This window comes from Lissotriton helveticus, chromosome 11 (genome assembly GCF_964261635.1).
Source record: "Lissotriton helveticus chromosome 11, aLisHel1.1, whole genome shotgun sequence".
Classification (NCBI taxonomy): Eukaryota; Metazoa; Chordata; class Amphibia; order Caudata; family Salamandridae; genus Lissotriton; species Lissotriton helveticus.
The window spans coordinates 858,229,780-858,253,004 of NC_136072.1; the positions used below are offsets into that span (position 1 = coordinate 858,229,780).

General features: G+C 47.2%; 1 long non-coding RNA gene across 1 annotated transcript; it reads left to right on the top strand.

The window, feature by feature from the left end:
* Positions 1–214: 214 nt before the first annotated feature.
* On the top strand, positions 215–22,775 carry LOC144791259 (uncharacterized). The gene is made up of 3 exons (XR_013602341.1): positions 215–261; positions 18,984–19,067; positions 22,403–22,775. It is a non-coding gene; the product is annotated as an uncharacterized LOC144791259 (long non-coding RNA).
* The last annotated feature ends 450 nt before the right edge of the window (positions 22,776–23,225 follow it).

Sequence of the window (23,225 nt, forward strand, 5' to 3'; positions counted from 1 at the left end):
CGGCTGCCCGAGGCCACCCTGTGGCCATCAGGAGGGCGGGCCCCTTAGTCCCGGAGGGCTTACCCCGCCTCCTCCTATTTTGGTCAGCCACTCCTCCCCGGGCAGGTGGTGCCCGGCTGGAGCGTGGGCGGGCCAGTGACGGACGTCCGGGGCGGCAGGCAGGCGAGGGGTATATATCTTCCCCTCGCCATTTTATCAGCCTCTTTGCCGCTCCGGACGATGCGCGTCGGGTCACGGGACACTCTTTTGCTGGGATTTGAGGTGAGTGGCCTTCTGACTGTTCCCCCCCGCCTACTCCCTCCTCTCGGAGGTCGAGCAGGGCTAGGCGGCCCGTGTAGCGACGGGCCACTGTGGAGGAGGGGGTGCAGAGTCGGCCTTGACCCTTTCCAGATGTCTCGTGGCCACGGCGTTAAGTAGAGCAGGCCTCTCTGGCCTGTGCGGGCCGCCTTACTACCGCTCTCTTCTCACGGGTGGGCGCAGGGGGAGGGGGCGGGTTTCCCCGGCCCGCCGTGCAAGTTCCTGCCCGGGCCCCGGGTACTGCCTCTCCCCCAGGGGCTCGGCGTTTCCTTCGCCCCTGCAATCCAATTCACCCCCCCCTTCCGCCCGCATGGTCGCGGTTGTGGCTGCTGGGGTCCCTCCTGGCCTGCCTTGGTAAGGGCCTGCGGGTCGGGTGGAGCCCGTGTGCAGTGGGTGCTCGCGCCCAGCATTCACTTACCTTCGTGAGCTATGGGGCACATTGCACAGTCTTTCTCAGGTACAGCCTAGCCAGCGAGTGGGGACCGGGAGATAGTGTTCGGGAGCGGGGCGCACGCAGGGTGGTGGCGGCGCTGCCTGTCTCCGCGTGCGGCCTTGACCCAGGTCCTCGTTGAGGCTCTACCTGCCCAGGTGGTGCCAGTCCGGCGATGCCGCGGCGTTCACGAAGCCGTGGCGCGCCGCGTGGCAGATATTGCCCATCGCCACCTCGCATGTGCCATCACCTTTTCGGAACTTACGACCTGCCGGGACCGGCACTGTGCACGCGTCTTTCCTCTTCCTGCCAGTACTGCCTCTACCCCCGCCTGCAGTCCCCCTTGTTGACCAGGGGTCTGGGACGCCGTTGTGCGGTCGGGGCGCAGTGTAGCGCCATGGCTGGCGATACCTCCCCCCCTGGTTTCGACCACGCTAGCCACTGCTCGGGGGGAATCGGTCCCGGGGGTTATCTGTCAGGCCTCCCGGGGTGGCCAGATGCAGGGACCGGGGTAGGAAATTAAGCCTATCGTTTATCCACAGGCCACAGCCCGGGGATTGATCGTCGTAGCCCCATGCCCCCCCTTCCCCGATGGCTCTGCGTGGGACGGGTGCCGCGGCAGTTTCAGGGCTGTGTGTTCTGCAACAGCTGGCGCGCTGCGGCTGAGCCTCCGGTGGGGGGTCGTAGGTCTTACTATTGTGGAGCTACCGCCGGTCATGGTCCTATTACAGCAATTAGCAGTGAGGTGTAGAAGTACGAGATTGCCGCCAGATCAGCACTCATTTGGCCTACTGAGAAGCGGCTTTATTTAGTGTACTCTTCCACAGGACCAGATGAGTCCTGCCCCCCCTTTTTAATTCCGATACTAGAACTAACTCCTAACATGACTCTGGTCGGGCCGACAGGAGCACGCACAGGTTTTCTCGGTTGTATATGGGAACTGCCGCGCTGCCCACGATTACACCGTCCACCATATTAACAGCGTTTAACGTACCTGCCTTAACCATACTGAAAGTGTGTATGCAACTACTAAATTAGGCACAGTTCATTGAAGATTACTATTCGGCAGTGTAATTTCTGTGGAAGAGTATCTTTTCGCAGTCTGATTGGGCTTAGGTAAAAACGGGAAGAAGAAGGTGGGACCGGACAGCTCACAAACTTGGCACGAGGGCAAAGAGCTTTCCACACACTCTGATTCATAGGCCGCCGGTGGTCAAAGTCAATGCTGTCTGCGAGCATATGAAATGTGGGGGTTTGAGTGGGTGGGACGCACTTTAGAAGACATCAGCTAAGTCCCCGCTCTTTCTGTAAGTTGTGTATAGCGCCAAGAAGCTGCCGAGCAGCACGGCGTTTGTACTTCATTCTCGCCCTCCAGAGCAGCATGTCCACATCATTTGCCCCCGCATCAGGGTTTTCTCGGCGTCTCTGTGCCCGCGGGGTATCTAGTTTCCCTGCAGGGATTCCAGATCAACAGCTTGTCAGCTGCAGTCCTCAAAGTATGTTCCAAACAAATTCTTTTATCAGTTTAAATCACCTTGGTGCAAACCAGTCAATACTAATCGGCAGGCTTTTCATACCAATTCACAATGTGCAGGTGCAATGCAAACAGGTAGGGTACACAAACAATGCTCAAATCGAAATTCTAGTCTGCAAGCCAGCAGGATGAATTCAAGCAATAACATATACAGCAATACGGGATCTCACTGGGTGTCTTTCAGCACGTATTTAACTACAGCGTCGCTGTTCTCAGGTGACATAGCCCAGGGGGTGTTTCAACCTTGTGCCCTCGAGGGGAGTATGTCCTGCCTGCCTCGGGTGCAGTGTGTGCGAGTGTCATGGTGTTCATTAGGAGAGGAGGTGGTCGAACGGCTAGGGCGGGCGACCTCGAATCTTGGGATCGGGGTTTTGGAGTCTAGGCAATGACGCTGAGCATCCGGTGACTCTGGGTAAATCACTTAATCTCCCCGTGCCTAACAAAAATGAATGTGTCATGAAATGCAACTGGGGCTATTTAAAGCGATCTGATGCCCAAGCCGTGTCACGCTCGTGCCACATAAAACCGCAAATACATTTTGTCTCTGCTTGCTGGGACCTCGCTCTTCAGCGTGGGCTAGACTCGTTTGGCTAGGGATCTGTATCGCGCGGGGCCGTCCTGTGAGTGGGCAAGGTCCTAGAGCCGCTCGTTCATTGGGAGAGTGTTAGTTTTAGCTTCTCCCTGGACTTCTCCCGGGTATCGGCCGATGACCCTTGTCTCCTGCGCGGGCTCCTTTATGCCTGGGCCCCCCAACCCCGGGGGTCATGAGCGAATTATCCCTGGCGCAACTGGAACCAGGCCGCGCATGTTTTCTTGGGGCCACTGGCTGTCCCTTTGGCGCCAGTATGATTGAGGCCCCGCTTTCTCTACGGTACCTAATACTTCTTTATTATAGCGCGCAACTTTCGGTTTGCCTGCCGGGCAACCGGCTTGCAGGGCTGCCCGGGTCACGAGGAACGTTTCGCCCGTTATTTACCTTCCTGGTATCAACCCAGCACCCTTCGGCTGGTCAAAGCGTTACCAGCAGGTGCCTTGTATGCTTCATAATTTAACTACACTAGCAATTGTTCTAGGTAGCGCGCCACTCTGGGCCGAGTCGCACTGACCTCCTGGTGCTGTAACCAGGGATGGAGCCTTCAGTGATTCCGGCCACATCTCTTACGTGCCCGGGCCAGAAGGTGTCCTGTATACCTGCCCTCAAGTATACGTTCAAATGTGTGGGCGAGCTTGCACGGGCGATCTTTGTGCCGGTAACAGGTTGCTGTCGCGGGGCCCCGGGCCTCGGGTCGCGTTTTTCTCATGGTGACCCTGGTCCATACCTCTAACGGGTTTCTCCTCTCAGATTTCGCATCGGCTTTCTGGGGAAGCTTCTAGCGCCAGGGGCTGGCCAACCACAGCTGGGTCAGCCGGACTTAGCAGGGCATGCAAGCCTGGCTAATTACTCTTGCACATTAAGCTACTGAGCATAAGAGCACGTGCTGGCACGTGCCGGTAGACGCCCTTGGTTAGCCTCTGGAAGGCATCCGGCAGGCCGCTGACTCTGTGTTAGATGCAACATCACCTGATGTACATCCTGCAAAATTGGGTATAGGCGAGAATTACGGTGTTAATCAAGCACACAGATTAGTTACATCTCAGTGTGGCTGCTGGGCAACTCAGGTGTGATTTCTTTGTGTAGATGGTGTTCCCAACTGTCACACGCGGTCGTCTCTCGTTGCTATTAATTTATAATGCGGGGCGTTATTTGTGTAGGCCAGTTGTGCCATTCGGGTCTCCGCATCACATGTCATGGGGGATCCAGCACCTTTATCCCACGCGGCATTAGGAATTTGCAGCTGCCGGCAAGTATTGTTGGGAACTTTAAGTTCACACCAAGTATATACGGTAGTATGTTAACAACCAGACACTTGTTTGTGAAAGTTATTCATTTATGACTGTCCTTATGCCGCTCTTCTACACTGTGCTCTTCACTCCCTTGCTTCCCCCGCATAAACCAAATGTTGGCCGCTGAGCATACCTTACATCTGAAGACTTGCACGTTGTGCTTAGGGGCATGATGTTTCTTGAGTATGGGTGTAACACACATTGTGTGTAGAGGCGCTGTAAGTGCCATTCTATGAACACCACGTGTGGTTGGTTCATGGGTAGTACTTACGTGGTGGTGTTTGCCGGTCTGGAGAAGGCTGGGATATTAACAACTGGCAATTATATATGTATAATCGTGGGCTTAATACTATTTTGCCAGGATCTCCGTGTTCCGACAACACTAGTCATGTCTTGCGAGTCCAGATCCCTTAAATGGATCCTTTATGACGGCGCACACGTTAGAGATGTTAGGCGGTCGCGCTAATGTTTTGGCTATCATAAGCAGGGCTATTTATCGGTCTAGTTTGAATGCTGTACCATGACACAGACCCATGTACTTTGTCGCCTGCCCCATTGGCCCATATGGGGCTGGGCCAATTACCCATACGGTGGGCCACAGTATTTCTATGCTTTTACACCAGCCCTGGCTGGAACTTCATGTCAGGAGGAGTTAAAAGATGTGTCTTGGACAAAGGGTGTCCCAACGATGATGGGTATAGGTGGTCACGCCAGATTCCATCCCTTACTGTTCTCAAGTTGGACTTCGGAGACTAGTTGAGCAGCAGTGGCTGAGAGTGAGAATAACTGAATTTGGAAGTGTATGTTTGAGCAAGTCTGTTTTTCTCAAACCCGATAAGTTTTGTTTGGAATAAACACGCAGGCCAGCAGGGGCTGAGTTCACCACCACTTGCTTTGAGCGGCGCAAACGGAAGCTCTATCAATCTTAGATAGTCAAGAAGGTATTCAGATTATTTGGTGTGCAGCCAGCGTTTCATGTGCATGTTTTGCCCAAAAAAGCTGCTGTCTTGCGCGGGTATTTCAGTTTACGCCGCGGTAGGTCATGCTGCTACATGGTATTTTGTTGAGGTCTAGTAGGTGCTTGTTTTAATCCTTCCTTCTGCTTCTTATGAGGGCATGTCAGGTTGGGTATCTTCCTCTTATCTGAAGTGTGGGTGCGAGCCGGTTTGTTTTGCGACTGCGTACATGTGGTACGGAAGCTCCAATTCTGTCTGCACTATCCAGGGTCAAAGGGTGCTTTTAGCCTTGGTACCTTGGGTCGTCACTCAGGACATGGGCATCAAGGACCCGGTGTTGCGCCAGCCTCCCATAGCATAGTAGCGCATACAGTTGCAGTGGGTCGCTCTGTGGTTTTCAGTCACTTTTACATAGCTTGCCCGGTATTGAGAATTCCACTCACACCCCATTCGCAGCATTAGAGCACCCCCCACGTCAGGCATAGCTCTCGTCCTGGGGGCACCTCCCTGGTGTTGGGCAGTTTAGAGTATCCTGGGTGTCCTGTCTTGGCACCGGGGTGGCGAGCACTGTGAGAAGCCTGTTTTGTGGTGCCTTTCCTTTGATGGTTGGAATTTCGGTAAACTTTGGGTCCGGTTTTGGCGCCGGGTGGCGTGCATTGAGAAGTCAGTTTCGGATTATGGCTTGAACGAAATCTCACTGCTTGACTAACTTGGTCCTCGCGCCACCAGGAGTTATGCATGTGGCCCTCCGGCATGTCCGATTGATGCAGGCGCCATTGATGGCAATCAGATTTGTTGGTCGGTCTTGGCCAGGACTCTGCAGTATGGTTTCTACTTCTTCACCGTCTGGTGCATCAGCGGCCTCAAAGCCAAGTATACGTTAAGGGGCGCTGCGCATACCATGGTGGCCATGTTCACACAAGGCACAGAATGTAGTGTGGTGTCAGTCATAGGGGGTAAACCGTGGTAGCGATGTGACAATTTATATCTGGTTGCTTCAGTAAGACATATCCACCCGCGCTTAGCCAGGGCAGCAGGCGGGGGAGGTAGTTGCAGCTATCAGGTGGTGTGGCCCAGAAAGTGGCTTTCACAGTGGTAGAGCCAGTGTCATCTGGGTACGTTGACTTGGGCTTTCCCTCTTTCTTTACCCTGGTAAAGGGCACACAGTTGCAGTATGCTCCATTGCTCTGGGCCGGATGTGCCAGGGAACCGCTCTGCAGCGGCAGGAGTAGAGCTGATCGCTCTACATGTATTTTGGGGCTTTCGCCTTCTGTCATACACTATGGGTAGTGATGTATACAAGCGGCATTACCACAATCACTTGGTCCAGCAGGCTACGCTCGACATCTTCCTGTTTGGCCGGGTATAAGGCAGTACAGCTTCACGTGCAGCGAGTAGTTGGTGTATTTAAGCCATGGGAATTGCCTTCTCAGCTATTGTGAATCTCTTTTATTGCTCTGCGAATATTCACCTGGGCACCTTAAATTATGCCATTTTCAGTTTTGCTGTCAGGGCCTACCCCGGCGGCACTCTTGGGGAGGGGCCCTCCCATTCTCCCCCTTAAGCTTGTAGGGGATCTCACTGATCTATCGGGAAACCCAACCCCCCCCTTTTTAGCTCGTTGTCACCCAGATGGTTAGTGGCTTTTGCACTGTGGGATCCTTGCAGAAACTAGACACACGGCTTCTCGAACACGATCACGCGTGGTTGGGCTCCCCTGGCTTGTGCCGGAACAGCAAACTTGAGTAACCTATACTTTATCTGGGAAGCCCCTCCCATTGTGAGAAGTTGCCTGATGTATGATGTCTCCAATTCTGTGGGCTCCTGTTTCAGTCAAAGCAATCCTTGGTGGTGGTTGTATGTCCACCCTATAGACGAGCTATCCTAGAGGTAACATGTTTAACCTGTGCATTCCTGTGTATCTATGATGGGACACCACACAAGTTATATTAAACATTGATTTGCTGGGACCGCGCTACGGCAGAAGTTGTATCTTAACCGGGTGTAGTCTTCTGACACTTTGTGTGAGGGGTGTGGTTGGGTCTCAGTGGCTTGCGCTGGAACTCCATTGTACAAATTAAGAAGCGCTAGCAGCTGTGGGCCCCCCCCCTATTCTGCCTTGGTAATTCACTTGGGGGTATGACCCCTCGACCTGGTCGGTCTACACTATTGCTGTAGAGGTATATGGACCTGGGGGTAATCTGCAGATTGTGACAGAGGGGCCTTTATCATTTATGACTGGATCAACGGTCTGGTTGAGGTGGTAGGGGTCCTCCTCTCGCCTGTCGGTTAGGACTTGTTCCTCTTGTTTATGCGAAGCTCTGCAGAGCTAAGGTTGCAGGTTGCCTAAGTAGCGAAGTGGTGGGGGGCCCGGACGGCGACGGTGTCCGCCGGCCGGGCTGTGGCGGAGGTAGCAGAGAGGTGCAGCACTGTACTTCAGCGGGCACATAGGGATGCCAGAGCCTAACCTGCAACCTCATGGGAGGCCGGGAACCCGTGTCGGCGCCTCAGTAGTCCTTCGGGCGGTTGTGTGCCTGTGCAACCGGGGGTTTGCCTAGATACGCCCCGCAAGGGGCGTGAGTAGAGTTATTACCATAATGACGCAGCAGATGGGTGGTTCGCCACTGTGCTGCTTGGCTCATCAGGCGGGCAGGTGGCGAGAATGCGGCCTGCCCTTGGATCGCCCGTAAGATAACCCACTGTGATTACATAATGTTGTATGTAATAAATAAACCTGCAGCAACTTTTCCCAATCTAACACTGGTGTCTGTGTGTTATTTGCGGGATGTTGGGTATGTTGGGGCGGGGGGTGCTGTGGCCCTGATGGGACTATGCGGCTGCCCGAGGCCACCCTGTGGCCATCAGGAGGCCGGGCCCCTTAGTCCCGGAGGGCTTACCCCGCCTCCTCCTATTTTGGTCAGCCACTCCTCCCCGGGCAGGTGGTGCCCGGCTGGAGCGTGGGCGGGCCAGTGACGGACGTACGGGGCGGCAGGCAGGCGAGGGGTATATATCTTCCCCTCGCCATTTTATCAGCCTCTTTGCCGCTCCGGACGACGCGCGTCGGGTCACGGGACACTCTTTTCCCTCCCTACCTCTTACCCTGAGTGTCAGCAAAGGGGGGTGTTCCTATGGGAACTTTAATGTGTTCTTTTCGTTGCAGGCGGAGTTACGGGGCGATCCGGAAGCAGAGAGGTGCAGCACTGTATTTCAGCGGGCACATAGGGGTGCCAGAGCCTAACCTGGAACCTCATGGGAGGCCGGGAACCCGTGTCGGCGCCCCAGTAGTCCTTCGGGCGGTTGTGTGCCTGTGCAACCGGGGGTTTGCCTAGATACGCCCCGCAAGGGGCGTGAGTAGAGTTATTACCATAATGACGCAGCAGATGGGTGGTTCGCCACTGTGCTGCTTGGCTCATCAGGCGGGCAGGTGGCGAGAATGGGGCCTGCCCTTGGATCGCCCGTAAGCTAACCCACCGTGATTACATAATGTTGTATGTAATAAATAAACCTGCAGCAACTTTTCCCAATCTAACACTGGTGTCTGTGTGTTATTTGCGGGATGCTGGGTATGTTGGGGCGGGGGGTGACGTGGCCCTGATGGGACTATCACTACTGCCTCTCGCTCCAAACTTTCGCAGAAGCATGCATACCAGTCAACCTTCTCACTCAAAAATGTGGGTGAAGGTAGGCGTTCAGATGGTGATTGCATTAAGATGAATAAAAAATGACGTGGCTGCTTTACAGTCTACGTTTTTTTTTTATTGTTAGGCAGGTAAACAGAAGGGAAAAGAGGGTGGTGACACCTGCCAAATGAGGCAGCCAGTAACGTAACAAAGCCTGAGGGAGCCCCCCTCAAGATATGCTAAAGGGGCACCTCAATCCCACACCAGTAGGGGCTGAGAGGTCCCCCTCCAGTACGGGTAAGCCTCGTGGCCACCGGCATCGCGGGGGTTGCGGGGACCTTTGTTACGCCCCTGAAATGAGAGTCAGTTGATCGATAAGACGTAGTCGTCTGGAATCAGCAGGGTGCATGCTATATGGTACGTTCTGTCATTATTTATTTTTATTGCACTGTGGTGCAACCAAACCTTGATCCTACCGATAAACTTAGCACCGAATGTTAATCAATCAGAAAGTTAGCACTGCATAAATAGTGCTAAATAAGGAAACCCCAAAGATATACCTTGCCCGGGGTGGAAGTGGAAGACAACCTCAGTAAAAAGTCAAATTAAAAATCTAGCCAACCGCACATATGTTTTTTTTTTGGTTTTTTTTACAAATGAAGCAATGCATCTCCTCCAGGAGCGGTATGGAGGAATACCACAGACCATGGGGACATGGATGCAGAACCTGAACCATGGGGCACAGCTTTATGGAAGCATAGCGCCTCGTATTCACTCTATTCTTGCGGACTAGGTTAATTGCATTAGTGCTCGTTAATTTTCCACAGACTGAAAGGTTCAATATTGTTGCACTGATGAGTCTGTGAAAAACAAATGGCACTTTAGCATGCATTCGTTGTTCATAGTAAATGTTGGTGCACCCGTTACAGTCTTTCAGTGGTAAATTGCTACGCAAACGAGCATGGCAATAGTGTAGGCACGGAATTTGGTCTGGGACCTGAGAATATCACAAAAGGCACTCTGCTCTCCAGGGGCCCATTAGCTTACACTAATGAGTGGGGCCACAGGTGGTAGAGTTGTGCCCTAGTGTTTAAAATTCCTATGTAATCCGCTCAATGAGGTTGGGTGGGGGGTCTCTGCAGCCCATTTGAGTATGAACCAGTAGACCATTCCCATCCTTTGCTCATGTCCCCTCTTGGCGGAGGGCTGCAGTGAAGGTGGCACTGCCCTTGAGAGAGCTCTTAGAACACCTCCCTCCCTGTACCTGAAAAAGGTCTCTAGAGGACGGCCCAAAGCAGGAGGTTGTTGTGCAACGATGCCCCTTGCACTGAGGTGAAGAGGCGGTCGGCAGAACACTTTGGTATATCTATGGGGCTGTCATTTTTAACCATGCTGGAAAAGAGCAGAACGAGTTGGTTTTTGGTGCAAGCAGCCATTCTTGAGCCAGGCCATCATTCCGACTGTGTACCACTGTATTGTCAATAGCAGGACACAGTGTTGTCTTCACACATTCACTGTGCCTCATCTCAGGAGCTGCAAAGCACGCTTGTTTTCCTTCCCTTATGACCAGCTGAATAATGAATTTCTAACTTCACATTCCAAACGCCCTCCTACTGGTTTGACTCAAAATCTTTTAACCCTCAATCCCTGTTCTATCCCTTAACTATTCCTTTCAATCCAAAACAATAGAATAATATTCCCCCCACTCAAATTAATTTCATATTTCCCTATATTAACTCCCCACCATTCCCCTTTACACACCCCAACCCCCCTCCTACTGCTATAAACTATCAACAACAAAAAAACTGTTCTAGACCTTTCCGTCTTCCTTTTCAATCCAAATAACCACCGCTCAAATTTCTTTCATATTTCACTATATTATTTCACCACTAATCCTTTATGGGTTCTGTAGTAGCATGCTACTCTCCAAAAAAGCGCTTCAACACCTCATCAGGGGTAGCAAGAGCTATGTAAATGCAAACATTTTTCCTTCTTCTATCCATCCACAATCCTTCTCAATCCAAATAACTGACTAACATATCCACCACTCAAATTACTTTCATTTTTTACTATACTAATTCACCACTAATCCTTTATGGGTCCTGGAGTAGCGTGCTACTCGCCGAAAAAGCGCTTTGATAGCTCATCAGCGCTATATAAATGCAATTACAATACAAATAGTCTAATTCCTTTGTAAGCAAATAATGTCCTGGCTGCGAGCATTAAGCTTTGGAGGTCACAAGCCAAGGAGCATATCTGGTACCTCTCAACTGACTGCCAGACCCAGCATCCCATGAGGAAACAAATATCTACCTTTAGGAGTGGCACTTCACAAGGTGCTAACAGATAAACTGACATTATTTTAAAGTGTTTTTGGCTTTCTCAATCCCTGGCTCAGGATAACGTGTCATTCTGTACACGTGTTTCTTACAAATGATGTGCATGGCTATCTATAAGTACATTAATAGTAATCTTTTATTTAGCAAACAACACGAACTGATTTTTAGGGCCCCTAATAACAATTGTTTATTACTACCCCTCAAAAGCCATTTCAAACTACCCTAGAATAATGAAGGAAAGATTGAGGTAAAACCTGCAAGGCTTGAAACGTATTTTTTGCAGGTTGTGAGGAGCTTTTTGAGGTGGTCGAAAAACTCAGCAAGCTTTTTTACCAGGATTATAACTCACGATATGCAGCTGAGACAGGATTTCTACAACAAAAACAAAACATTAACCCACTGAGCTGCTTTACATAAAATATACCACTGTCACCTATCCTTAAATGTGTGCCCTAGCAGACACATTAATCCTCTGGGCTGCCTTATGGCAATTCAAACGCATGACCAACCAGAGATTGCACACAGATCTCCAACAAATGAATTAACCCCCAGAGTTATCCTACATTATATCATGGAAATTACAGTGTACACATAGATCTGCAGCAGAGCCCGTACCGCCTAAGCTGGCTTAAAATGCAGTTTGGAATGAATTAAATATGTTAGAATACCTTTACTTTCCCATATTATTGGTCCACCTACTGATAGACTTTGATACTGTTATCGAAACAAACACCTGTTGTTACCAACATACTTACCATTAGCTTATTTGATTCTGTCTTTCACTGCCATTGACTTCAGACATTGACCATCACATCTCAAATCAGTGCAAGGCTACGGGCTCTCTCACCAAATGATACTGGCTGTTTTTAGGTCTCGCTGAGTCAGTGCGCATGCGCTGCTCGGAGAGACATTTAGTAGCGGCTTTGGAAAGTGCTCCCAAGGCAGCGACCAGCTTGCTAGAACGCGCAACAAGCATGCGCGCTGCTGCGCGCGCATCCCTTGCGTTGTATCCCTGTCATTCTCATTATGTGGGCTTAACTTGCTTTGGCATTTTTTTCACTGCACTTTATTGTCCCTACTTGTTACTTCTTGCTTGCTCCCTTCCTTCTTTTTCTTTCCTTCCCGTTTCTCCCTCTGTCCCTTCCTTTTCCCTCCCCCTATTTCATTTCTTTCTTCATTCTTTATTTCGCTCTTTCCTTTATTTCCTTCTTAATCGCTTTCTGTCCAGCCCTGTCAACTGCGTTTTCCTCCATCATGTGCTTCTTTCTTTCCTTCTGTTTCTCCGTCATTTAATTAATTCTCCTTTGCTCTATTTATGCATCGTTTCATCGTTGATATTCCTTTATTTTCCAATATTTAATTATTTTCCTACTTCCTCCTTTCCTTCAATACTTTCTCTCCTGCCTCTTTGTTACTAGTCCTTCCCTTCCTTCTTCGTACAGAAAGCCTGTTTCCGCCACTGCTCCTGGATTTCTTTTTGCAACTGGTGTTTGTTTGCCTGTGAAAATGAAAGCAAATCTCTTGTGCGATGCTGGGGTACGAATCGAAACCTGGTCCAATTCCTGTATTCAGCACTTAGTCTCCCAGAGGAATTCCGCGTTTTGGAGGCAAGCGGTCCAGAAGAGTGAAACGATCATGTAGATTATGTTTTGAAATCTGGCTCTGGAATAGCTTGTTCCTATTTTTTCACGAGTTAAAAATGCAGAGGGTAAATTGCTAGACTTTGTGTCTCTGCTCGGTGGGAACCAATGAATTACTTTTGGATGCTTTTAATTACGCCATACATAGATGAATGACGGGGCTAAACAGCATGCTGAAGCCACTTGTTTGCCTCATGTGTCTGCAAGGCTTGTGCCTGCTTCTAAATGAAAGGCAGGTTCCTGTTTTTCTAGTGTTTTGCAGTTTTATAAAGCGCTCCGTGGGCATTTGAGCGCTTTACAGATTAGTTACACAAGCTCAGATTCTTTATCTTTGTGAGCAGGGGTAGATTAAGCGATTTGCCCAGAATCACAGGATGGTAAGCCGACAGCCAGGGACTCAAACCTGGTTCCACGGTTTCAAAGTAGGCAGCTCTGTTCTTCAGGCCAAGCTGTGCAATTAATTCAGCCTTCTGATGTGGCGGGGCATGGCGCGTCACTGGTATATGACTCAGAAAACCTAAACTGACATTGTATTAGGGCAGTGGGATAGCAAGAATCCCATGACATCTCGTGCAGCGAGGGAAATTGGCCAGTGCCCTGGATGGGCACAGAAGAACAGTAGAAATGATGGTGCAGTTAGCCAATCAACTCTGTGAGTGGCTAACCATGCCAGTTCAATAATTGTAGCTACACTGATGTATAACCGGTTCCAGTTCAAGCAGCTCGCAATTTGGGTTTCCAATTCAACAACGACCTGTCTTGCAAAACCCAAATCAACAAAGTCACCACAGCCTGCTTTCGTAAACTCCACATGATCAGGAACATTTTTCCTTTTCTTCCCCTTGATTCTCGCAAGACCGTCATACATGCCTTAATCACCTCTCACCTTGATTATTCTAACAGCATGTATGTAGGAGCTCCAGCTTACCTGATCAAGCGGCTGCAGATTGTGCAGAATGCTGCTGCCAGGCTGATTTGTAACATCCCTTATCACCATTCTATTACTCCGTACCTGGTGAAGCTACACTGGCTGCCAGTTACCTGTCGCATTCAATTCAAAGTATTGGTCTTTGCCTTCAGGACCCTTAATGGCCTTGGCCCGGTCTACCTGAGAAATAGGCTTAAACCTGTCCACTCTACCCGAGCTCTCAGATCCAATCATCTCCGCCTTCTCTGTACCCCTCGTTTTCGCTGTTCTAGAATGGGGGGTAGAGCCTTTGCTGTGGTGACTGCAAAACTCTGGAACAGCCTCCCACTGGGCCTTCGGCTCATTACATCGGAACCGCAGTTTCGAAGCAAACTGAAAACCTGGCTGTTCTCCAATCTTTAGCTGCGTCTGACCTCTCCTGTTGATCACCGTCCGTAGCGCCTGGACACCCCCGCTGGGGGTAGCCGTGCGCTTTATAAGCTTCAAAATAATAATAATAATAATAATAAGGTAGCTTCCAGTGAGGACAGGGCTTGTTCTGCTTCTTTCCACCTCCTATGCAGTGTTTGTATTACAGTTCACGGGGGACTATGTTTTCCCTTGCCTCCTCTTCCTGTTTGCTGGCATCCTGTTTATCTCTGCATCTGTGGCTTAAGGCCTCACACCAGTGCTCTCCAGCCCCTCCAATTCCAGTTCTGGCTTCACCCCCAGCTCACCTGATGCTTTACTGTCCCTCCCTTTCCCACCCCCTCTGGCTCTGTCTCAGCTTTCTCTCTCCCTGCTTTCTGCCGCCGCTCCTCACTTCACCCGCCAATCTTTGACAATTATGCAAGCACTAGAGACAATGATATTTTTTTGATGAACTCTTACAAAAAAAATTCAAATGCGGCTGACAATGCATGCACATCCTTTGGTGACCACACAGGAAATAATCTTGTCCTATTTATAAAAAAAAAACGATTCCATGATACGCCCCCTTGCATGTTCATCCATGTGGACATAAGGGGAGCCAACCTTGAAAGGTTGTTGTTATGCTTATGACAAACAAAAATCCAAGATGCCACCCATGCATGTGTGGGCGCACGCGGTCGGCCGTCTTTGAATGACTTTTGCCATAAAGTATTTCAAAGTAAACAAGCATTAATAAAGTCAATAACTCTGTGGCTGTAGATTAAAGGTGAGGTTGAATGACTGCTGATTCTTACTCCTGGCAAATTTGTTTTATTGCATTGTTTCTAAAAATGAATGCATAGCTCTGCCCATTGTGATGCTACCTCTCGTTCCCCAGACTAAGAGTTCCCAGAGTGATTCCTTGCCATTTCCAGCTCTGTGTTTATAGAGCATAAATAGAGATCCCAGCTGGTGCTTCTTGTATTCGTGCCAGGACACAGCAGCATATTGGGCTTTGGTCCAACAGTAATCCCGAGTTGAAATAAATTAGCATTTTCAGCTAACCTTACCCTGCCTTCACACATACAGACTCGTATAAACACACCCACCTGTAGCTGGTAGATACAACTTAATGCCAATGGAAATCATATCCTTATGTCACAGACAGCTGAAGATTCAACCAGTGATTGCTTTTGCTAATTTGATCATTCGATAGCTCCAGAAGATCATTTCCCACTGCAAATGCAGATTTGCCGTCTTCTTATCTTCTGCAGCTATGATTTCCCAATACCATCGATCGACTTCTTTTTTAGGCTGCTGCATACACCTCAGCATATCAAAAAGGTCCGCCTGGGCCCAATAGTTCACCTCTGAAAGCTTTTGGGTATTCTACCAAGAACATAACAGGAGGTGTTTGAATTTAGACTCCAAAAGTTCGAAAAACTCCAGCCAGGTAGTAGGAGCTGTTCCGTCCCTTAAATCCCCTCAGGTGGTACAATCCCTTTTCCGAAGAGGATAACTGAGCTTGTCTTTGAGCCACTCTGGAGTCCCGGGAGATTGTAAAATGGTTGCCAGATCCGCAATAATGTATCCCTAGATTTATCCTCAAATATTTAAATATTGCACCTTAAGAGCTGCAAGAATTAAAAATGTGCTAACATTCGTGCTAAGAATTTTCAAATCTATTAAGGACAGGAGGTGAGGATTATGCTTTCTTATTTCTTTACTGAAAGTCACAGCAGCCAATAAACACACAGTAAAGAAAACAAAAGACTACATTTCCCATGAGTACCACTGATGACCATAGAGGCTAGACAGTATAAAAGGTACCATAGAGGACAATACTTCCTCTTTCTTTGTCCAGAACAGTTCAACAACAAGAATAAAGTCTCAAGAAATCAAAGGATCCATGACGGAGATCACGAAGAACACGCCACAGGAATGCAGAACGAGGAAACCGAAGCAGAGGATCGTCCGTGCAGGGCACCATCTCCTGGCAATGAGGAACACAAGAGCAGCATCTCATTTAGGATCTGAACCTGAAAGGTAAAACAGAGCCGTAATACCAAACACCCATGAATGTATGAGACACAATAAGAAACAAATAGGGTGGGCAAAAAGTAAGGCATAGAACACCATGAAGCATAGCAGAACATAATTGCATGCAAAGCAGTATTAAAAACAATGCAATGCAGTTAAACAAGGGTGGGATGATCCTCGCCTCCTGTCCTTAATAGAATTGAAAATTCTTGGCACGAATGTTGGCAAATTTTTAATTCTATGGCAGGACGGAGGCTCCGATTATGCTTATTCAAAGCTTAGCCACCACAACTGAAGCAACATCCACAATAGGTTTGAAATAAAATGTTTTAAACACGGACTCCGAAGACCAATCAGCGCTCTTCATGATATCATGGAGACCGACACCCAGGGAAAGAGCTTTAGAGGCCATAGCCCCTCGAGCAGAGTGAGCACCAAAGATGGAAACATCAATACCTGCCTCCAACAGGCATTGGAAGGCCATGACTCTAAGAAACGAAGAACAACTGAGACATCCCATAAAGCGAGATACTTAGGACAAGGAGGTTTTACCATCCGAATGCCTCAGGGTAGTTTGGAAATTAAAGGATGTTCCCCAACAGGTTTACCATCAACAGAAACATGTCCTGCAGAAATGGCAGAATGAAAATTATTCACAGTTCTGTAAGCCAAACCAGAAGAAGCAATGGATACCAGAAAATTTAGAACTAAAGTGATATCTGCAGAAGCGGGATCCACCGTCCGTTGTGAACACCAATCACACCATCCTTTCCAAGCTGACGCATAATGTTTGTGTGTGTTGGGGGCCCAGGCTTCACCGATAAATCTGGACTGGCTGCGAAGCAGCAAAGAAAGAGGAAGTATGTCCTCTATGGTACCTTTTATACTGTCTAGCCTCTATAGTCATCAGTAGTACTCATGGGAAATGTAGTCTTTTGTTTTCTTTACTGTGTGTTTATTGGCTGCTGTGACTTTCAGTGAAGAAATGAGAAAGCATAATCGGAGCCTCCGTCCTGCCATAGAATTATCTTCAGTCTCACCTGTTTGAGAAATGTTGGATCCCCAAACATGAACACAAACTTTTCAGACCCAACGTGAGCAAGTTTGGCTATGTGCAATTGTCCCATGTAGGAATCACCTGGTTTCCTGGATAGGAGCCCAAAATTATTGACCTGAAAAGCATGCAGTATATTTGGAAATCACAAAAAGACAGATTGGCTTTTTGACCTGATACTCCATATTTTCAATAGCCCACATCATATTCTCCTTTTTCTCCATGTTTATTGCATAACCTGAAACTCTCCCAAATTGTTCGGAATGCTGCTCAAGCCTGGGAATAGGATACTCTGGGTTCAAACTATACAGAATGAAGTCATCCGTTTATAAAACTATCTTTATAGGTTGGCACCGAGCTTCAAATGGGAGCATAGACTTTAATAGCCGTATCATCTGAGCAAAAGGCTTAATATAAAAGTTAAAAAGCATCAGCCAAAGCGGACACCCTTGCCTGGTACCTCTGGGTATCTGAAAGGATGCAGTGAGCTCACCCTTAATCAGACTCTTAGATACAGGTTCCTTGTATGGGGTTTCTATGGACGTGATGAAATTGCTGTTGAAATCATAACTCTGCAATACTTTCCATAGGTAGACCCAGTTTACCCTGTCAAATGCTTTTGACAGTATCCACCATTGTGATTGTCAAAGGAAGTTTGAAGGCCTCAGCCATGGCCCAACAAGAAGATGGGTCAAATCATGTACTTGCCTGCCTGGGATGATTCCCTTTTGGTCAAGGTGGATTAATGTTTGAAAAATATTTGATAGCCTATTAGCCAGGATTCCTGAAAAAGATTTTATAATTGCAGTTTAACATAACATGCGTAGAGCACACATTCACCTAAAGGTATCTTGGCACTGGATAACAGATGTTTCTTGTTGCCCAACTCAATGTTACTCATTTTATTGACCTTAGATGGATGATAGGCTGAGTGGACGCACTGGGATTTGAACCTGTGACTAAGAGGTCAAACACAGGCCCCTGCAGTGAAGGCATTACTCCACTGAGCCACCAGACCCAGCTATAGTAGAGGTCTGTAAGAATCCTTCTATCTAGCATCTTTGCCTGGCTTTGAAATGAGAACGACAGTAGCTTCATACCAGGAAGTTGGGATCTCATCATTGTCCAAGTAGATTGCATTAAATAATGTTTTCCACAAAGGGACCAAGAGATTAAGCAGATGCTTATAACAATCCACAGGAATTCCAGCTGGGCCAGCTGTTTGTTCATTTTACAGTCCTTTCACCCGCTTCCTGATATCTTCCTCTGTAATTTCTCCCTGAGGGGCTTCAATTTGTTCTTCTGTGAGGTGTGAATGATTTGTATCCTGCAACCAAACTTTAACCAAGCTATTATCTTATGCTTTTGATCTGGGCAAATGGTTTTCCTTCATCTAGGCAAGAGAGAACAGGTGTTACTTTCATTATGTGTCCCTCGTATCTGGCGTGAATGCTGCAATTGACACACCATTGAATCAGCACTGTTGGGAGTCCCTGGACCATCCACTCCCCCCTTACCAAAGAACAGATCAAACCACCAGCCTAGACTTCCACGGCCCACCTTAGCATGAAGATGGTGGAGGGAGGGATCCGGGATCTTAGACAGATGTCACATGTCATGTACAACACTCACAATTTGGGTCTGTCTGATTCCAGGATGCCATATCTGGGGGCCTTGAATGTCTCAGGATTATGCATGTATATAATGGTACTTGTATAATGCAAGCTTAGCTAGGAAGCAACAGAGTACTAAGAACCAGGATCTGAGTACACAATTCCCAAGCTGTTAGCGCCTTACAGTGCCCTTTAGTTTTTATTTTTCCTTTTGATTTATCCGTTTTCTATTCATATCTCTTACCCTCGGATCTTCAGAGACCTATCATGGTGGCAAAACAGAAGCCAAAGATTTCTGCTTGGGGCTGGAGGTGGTGGTGTCTACAGTGCTCCTTTTTTCAGGTGAGTGTGTTCGACTAACTGTCTCTGGTGGTTACATGGTGGGTGGCAGCTTATTTATTTTTAAAACTCAGAATTCGTGGTGGATGTCACTGTGTGCCTTGAATCTGTGTTATGTATAATCATAGCTTGGTCCTCTTTCGGAGACCAGACATGCCTTATATGGTCGTAAAACCTTCCGTGACAATGAGTATCTCCACAGAGACAATGGTGAGCCAGAGCCATAAATGGAGTTGTTTCTTTTTGTGTGGAAACTCCAAGGCATATACAAACCACTTCAAGCCAAGTAAGCCATATACAGGTTTTTGGGGCTGATGGATTTAAATCATGGTATGGACGTATACACAGAGCCAATGGTGAGCAAGACCAGGTCACAAAAAGAGTTGTTTTTGTCTCTCTAAAATCCCTCAGGGCTGTATTAACAAATCACTTAATGTCAACAAAATCCTATCCCACTTACCCGGGAAGACTTGAATCACATTCACTTTGTACTCATTGTCCAAAGCCATTGAAATGTAACTAATACACGATCTCCTGTGATTGAAGTGGTAACATATGCCTGCTCCAAAATTTCTAAGGGAACTAGACCTCCTAGTCATTCCTCTCTGAAACGTCACTTGCCCATTGTGACCTAAACTAGGGCAACTTCATTACCCAGTAATGACAGCCTTGTTATCTATCCTTTCAGGCAGCGAGCTCCTACTTCTGACTGAGCTATAAATTTGCCAGCCAGTGAAAGGAGAACTCGCTACCCAGATCCAGACCCATCACTTGTCCTCCTGCCCAGCTGAGAATGCATCTTGAAGAAGGGCCCAAAAGTGTGGGTTCAGATCACTACATCATTGGACAAGCTGAAGAACCACATGGACCTCTCCCCCACATTTAACATGTAGGCACTGCTTTGGCACCTTCGCTACTCCCTAGATCTCACCCAGAGCACTCTGAAGGAACCTGTGCAGCTCCTCCCACTAGTCCACAAATGATATCTCCAAGCCGTCAAAAGTCACAGATTATTCTATCTAATTGCAAGAGAGTACGGGGCCATATCTACTTGCTGTGTCAAGCCTCGTTTGGTGTGCACAGCCTATTGAACTGACATATGGCAAATCTTTACATATAGTGCCTTGCCCAGTGGTGCACCATCCTTCATTGTCAAAGATGGCCATTGACTTGATACAGCCACCTTCCATGGGCTCCGAAGGTCCAGGCATGTCTCTTCTGTTGGATCAGAAGAGCCGCTGCCAGGGTGGTAGGTGAGCTCCAGCACTGTCATCCTAGTTTTATTACTGGGAGCACTATTCATTGCTAGGGGGAACCCACATTTTTGCAGTATTGAGGGTACCAACCCTGACAACATCACAGGCCCTTGATTTTACGTGACCATAAACCTCCATAACATGGTAACAATAAGGAAGGCTCCATCACCTCGGACAGAGATTTCACTGCCCATGGTACTGAATGCTTTAGGACAAGGGTGTCCAACATAGACCTTGGAAGTTTGGATCCATTCCAGATTTACAGTTTCAGATTTTCAATAAATGAATTCCATATGCATGCATTTTATGTAAATGTATTGGATGTGGATGTCCTGAAATTCTGGAATGAATCCGTGCCTAAATTAACACCTGGATTTTAAGACAAGATTGTGCCCTAATAACATTCACCTTCATAGACTAGCATTGATTAATTCATTAATAACAAACTATTTATATTAATTCATATAATACGTGGGATTCTGTAATCCCGGTATAAATGCCAGTATCTGATTTCTTTATAATCAGCGGCTTGTGACGCACCCAGTCACCGATCATAAAGAAAAGATATTAGAATTGCAGTTTAGTTCTGACGTCACAATGCCTGCTACCAGCAGCAGAGGTGGAAGGCAGGTCAGGTCATGGAGCATAATGACAAGCAGAGAGAATATGTTTATTTTTTGGGGTTTTCTCCAGGTTTCTACACATTCCAAACTACTACATCTTTTTTTTTTAAACTGACTTGTATTGAACTGTTTCTAATATCTATTTGCCTCCACTATCAAAAAGGTTTTTGATGTGTTTAGTTTTGCACCAGAGGTTTTTTTTTTATTCTTCATGTTTTCAAACATGCTCGCTCTTTCAACACAGCAAGGTTTTAAGTGGTTTGTGGGAAGGTGATGATGAGACCATGTATCATATGGAATAAAGTACACACTGGCATACATGATATGGATATTTCAAGTAACTTCGGAGTTCTTCCATGGCCGCGTTCCTCTGTATGGTCATGGAACTCCTCGGTGACTATCAATATGTTTATAATGTATTGCTGGGGGGTACTTTAACCCTTAAATTATCAGAATTTTCCTATGAGAGAAATAGCCCCTGCTTTTGTTCCTAATCTGCTGTGGTCATAACTTTGTGACTGATTGAGCTTGAGACTTCTGGCTTTCTTCAGAATACTTGATTTCATCTGTATATTAGTTGTGTTGTCACAGGTGCCTATTAAAGTACACATTTCTGAATGATCGATCAGATCTATTAACTATGTGCAATGTGAGTGCCACATGACAATATTAGAAATCTTAGTTACGCTGTAATCGGTCCAACCCTCTAACCAGCCCAACAGAGCTTTGGCCTTGATCGTTCAGTGGATGTAAACCATAGCAATGGGGTCTCTTTCTAAAATCAGCAATCATAGCACCCAATATCTTGTGAAGCATATATAAAACTACCTTTAGAACTGCAAGTTCTCAATACCTGCTGTCAGAATCTGGAGAAAGCATATCACACTAAGCTAAGTTTCATATATGTGACATCAACACATACACCATATAATATTACGTGTAGCATATAGTCACATTTTCAAACAAAATGAACATGACATTTTCAACGAGAATTTATATTCATCAATATATCAGAAAGTGAACACTAACACTATGAGGTAATACATTGGCACTATAGGGCCTAATGTGAACAGCGATGGCAAGCCAAATGATGTTGGTTTGTTTCTACTTACTAATGTTTGCAAATTTACAACGCACGAGCAAGACCCAAAGGGTATCGGAGCGCTTTTACTTCAGAACAGTTACTACTGCAATTTACAAGAGAACAGTTGCATATGTTACGTTACAAAAACAAGCCTTTGCAATACAATATTAGAGCAAGGCTATCTCTTCCATTTTTTCCAACCTGAGATGAGCAAGGCTGCTGATATCGGGTGTATTTTCAGATACGGTTTATCATATATTGGACAAGATGTCGGTAATCGGAGACTTTTAAAAGTGTTTTTCAAAATGATCTGCCTCCTTGTAGCAATTAATAGGACAGGAGAGGGCTAACGGATTCTTTTTAACCATTCCCCAGGAGGTTGCCCACCCACAACTCCCTTTGTCCTGACGAAGACCCACTTTGTAAGGAACACACTCCTACTGTGAATCCGGGTCGAAACGTAGACTACAGTACCAACAACCAACTCCAACCCCAAGCAAGACATTGACGGCTACAGCGGAGTTAGGCCTTTGTTCATCAGTTAATTTTTTGGACTCTCTCTGAGCCTTATGATGTGGCCTTTGGTTTAAGGGACCACGTTTACATAGTCTTTAAATTGAGAATAAGACTTGTTGTCACTGAATGAATCAGAACACCTTACCCTATCCTTGACACTTCCCTCACTTCACCCCTTCCCGTTGTGAATGTGGGCACGTACATTTATGAAAATGTATTATGTATATAATTAAGTGTGTTATGAAATTCAACTATTGAATAGAATATATATGCAAATCAGAATTAAACTTTTTTGCATTCAATAGCTTTGCTTTTGGAATTTATTGAACATATAACTTGAAAAGTTTGAATCATTTGTTTCATGTCTAGGACCCCTTCCTTCCATATTTGAAATACAATAGGCCTCGCATTAATAAACGTTAAGCTATTGGCGTTGCAAATGCTATTGTTAGTTATTTTTTGGGGGGGGTTTAAAAAATATCCCAATAGTAGCATAAGTACTCAAAAATATTCCACGAAGCAAGGAAAAGATGCAGTACCACAGTCTGTTACTAGGTGTGCCGGTGGAGTTGTAAAGGGATCTCTATTAGCCACATAAGATACTGCACCCTTAATGCAATTATAAAGAGAAAGATTGCAGCTCAGCATGGAAGTGATATATATGTTAGGTTGAGTTTTAAAA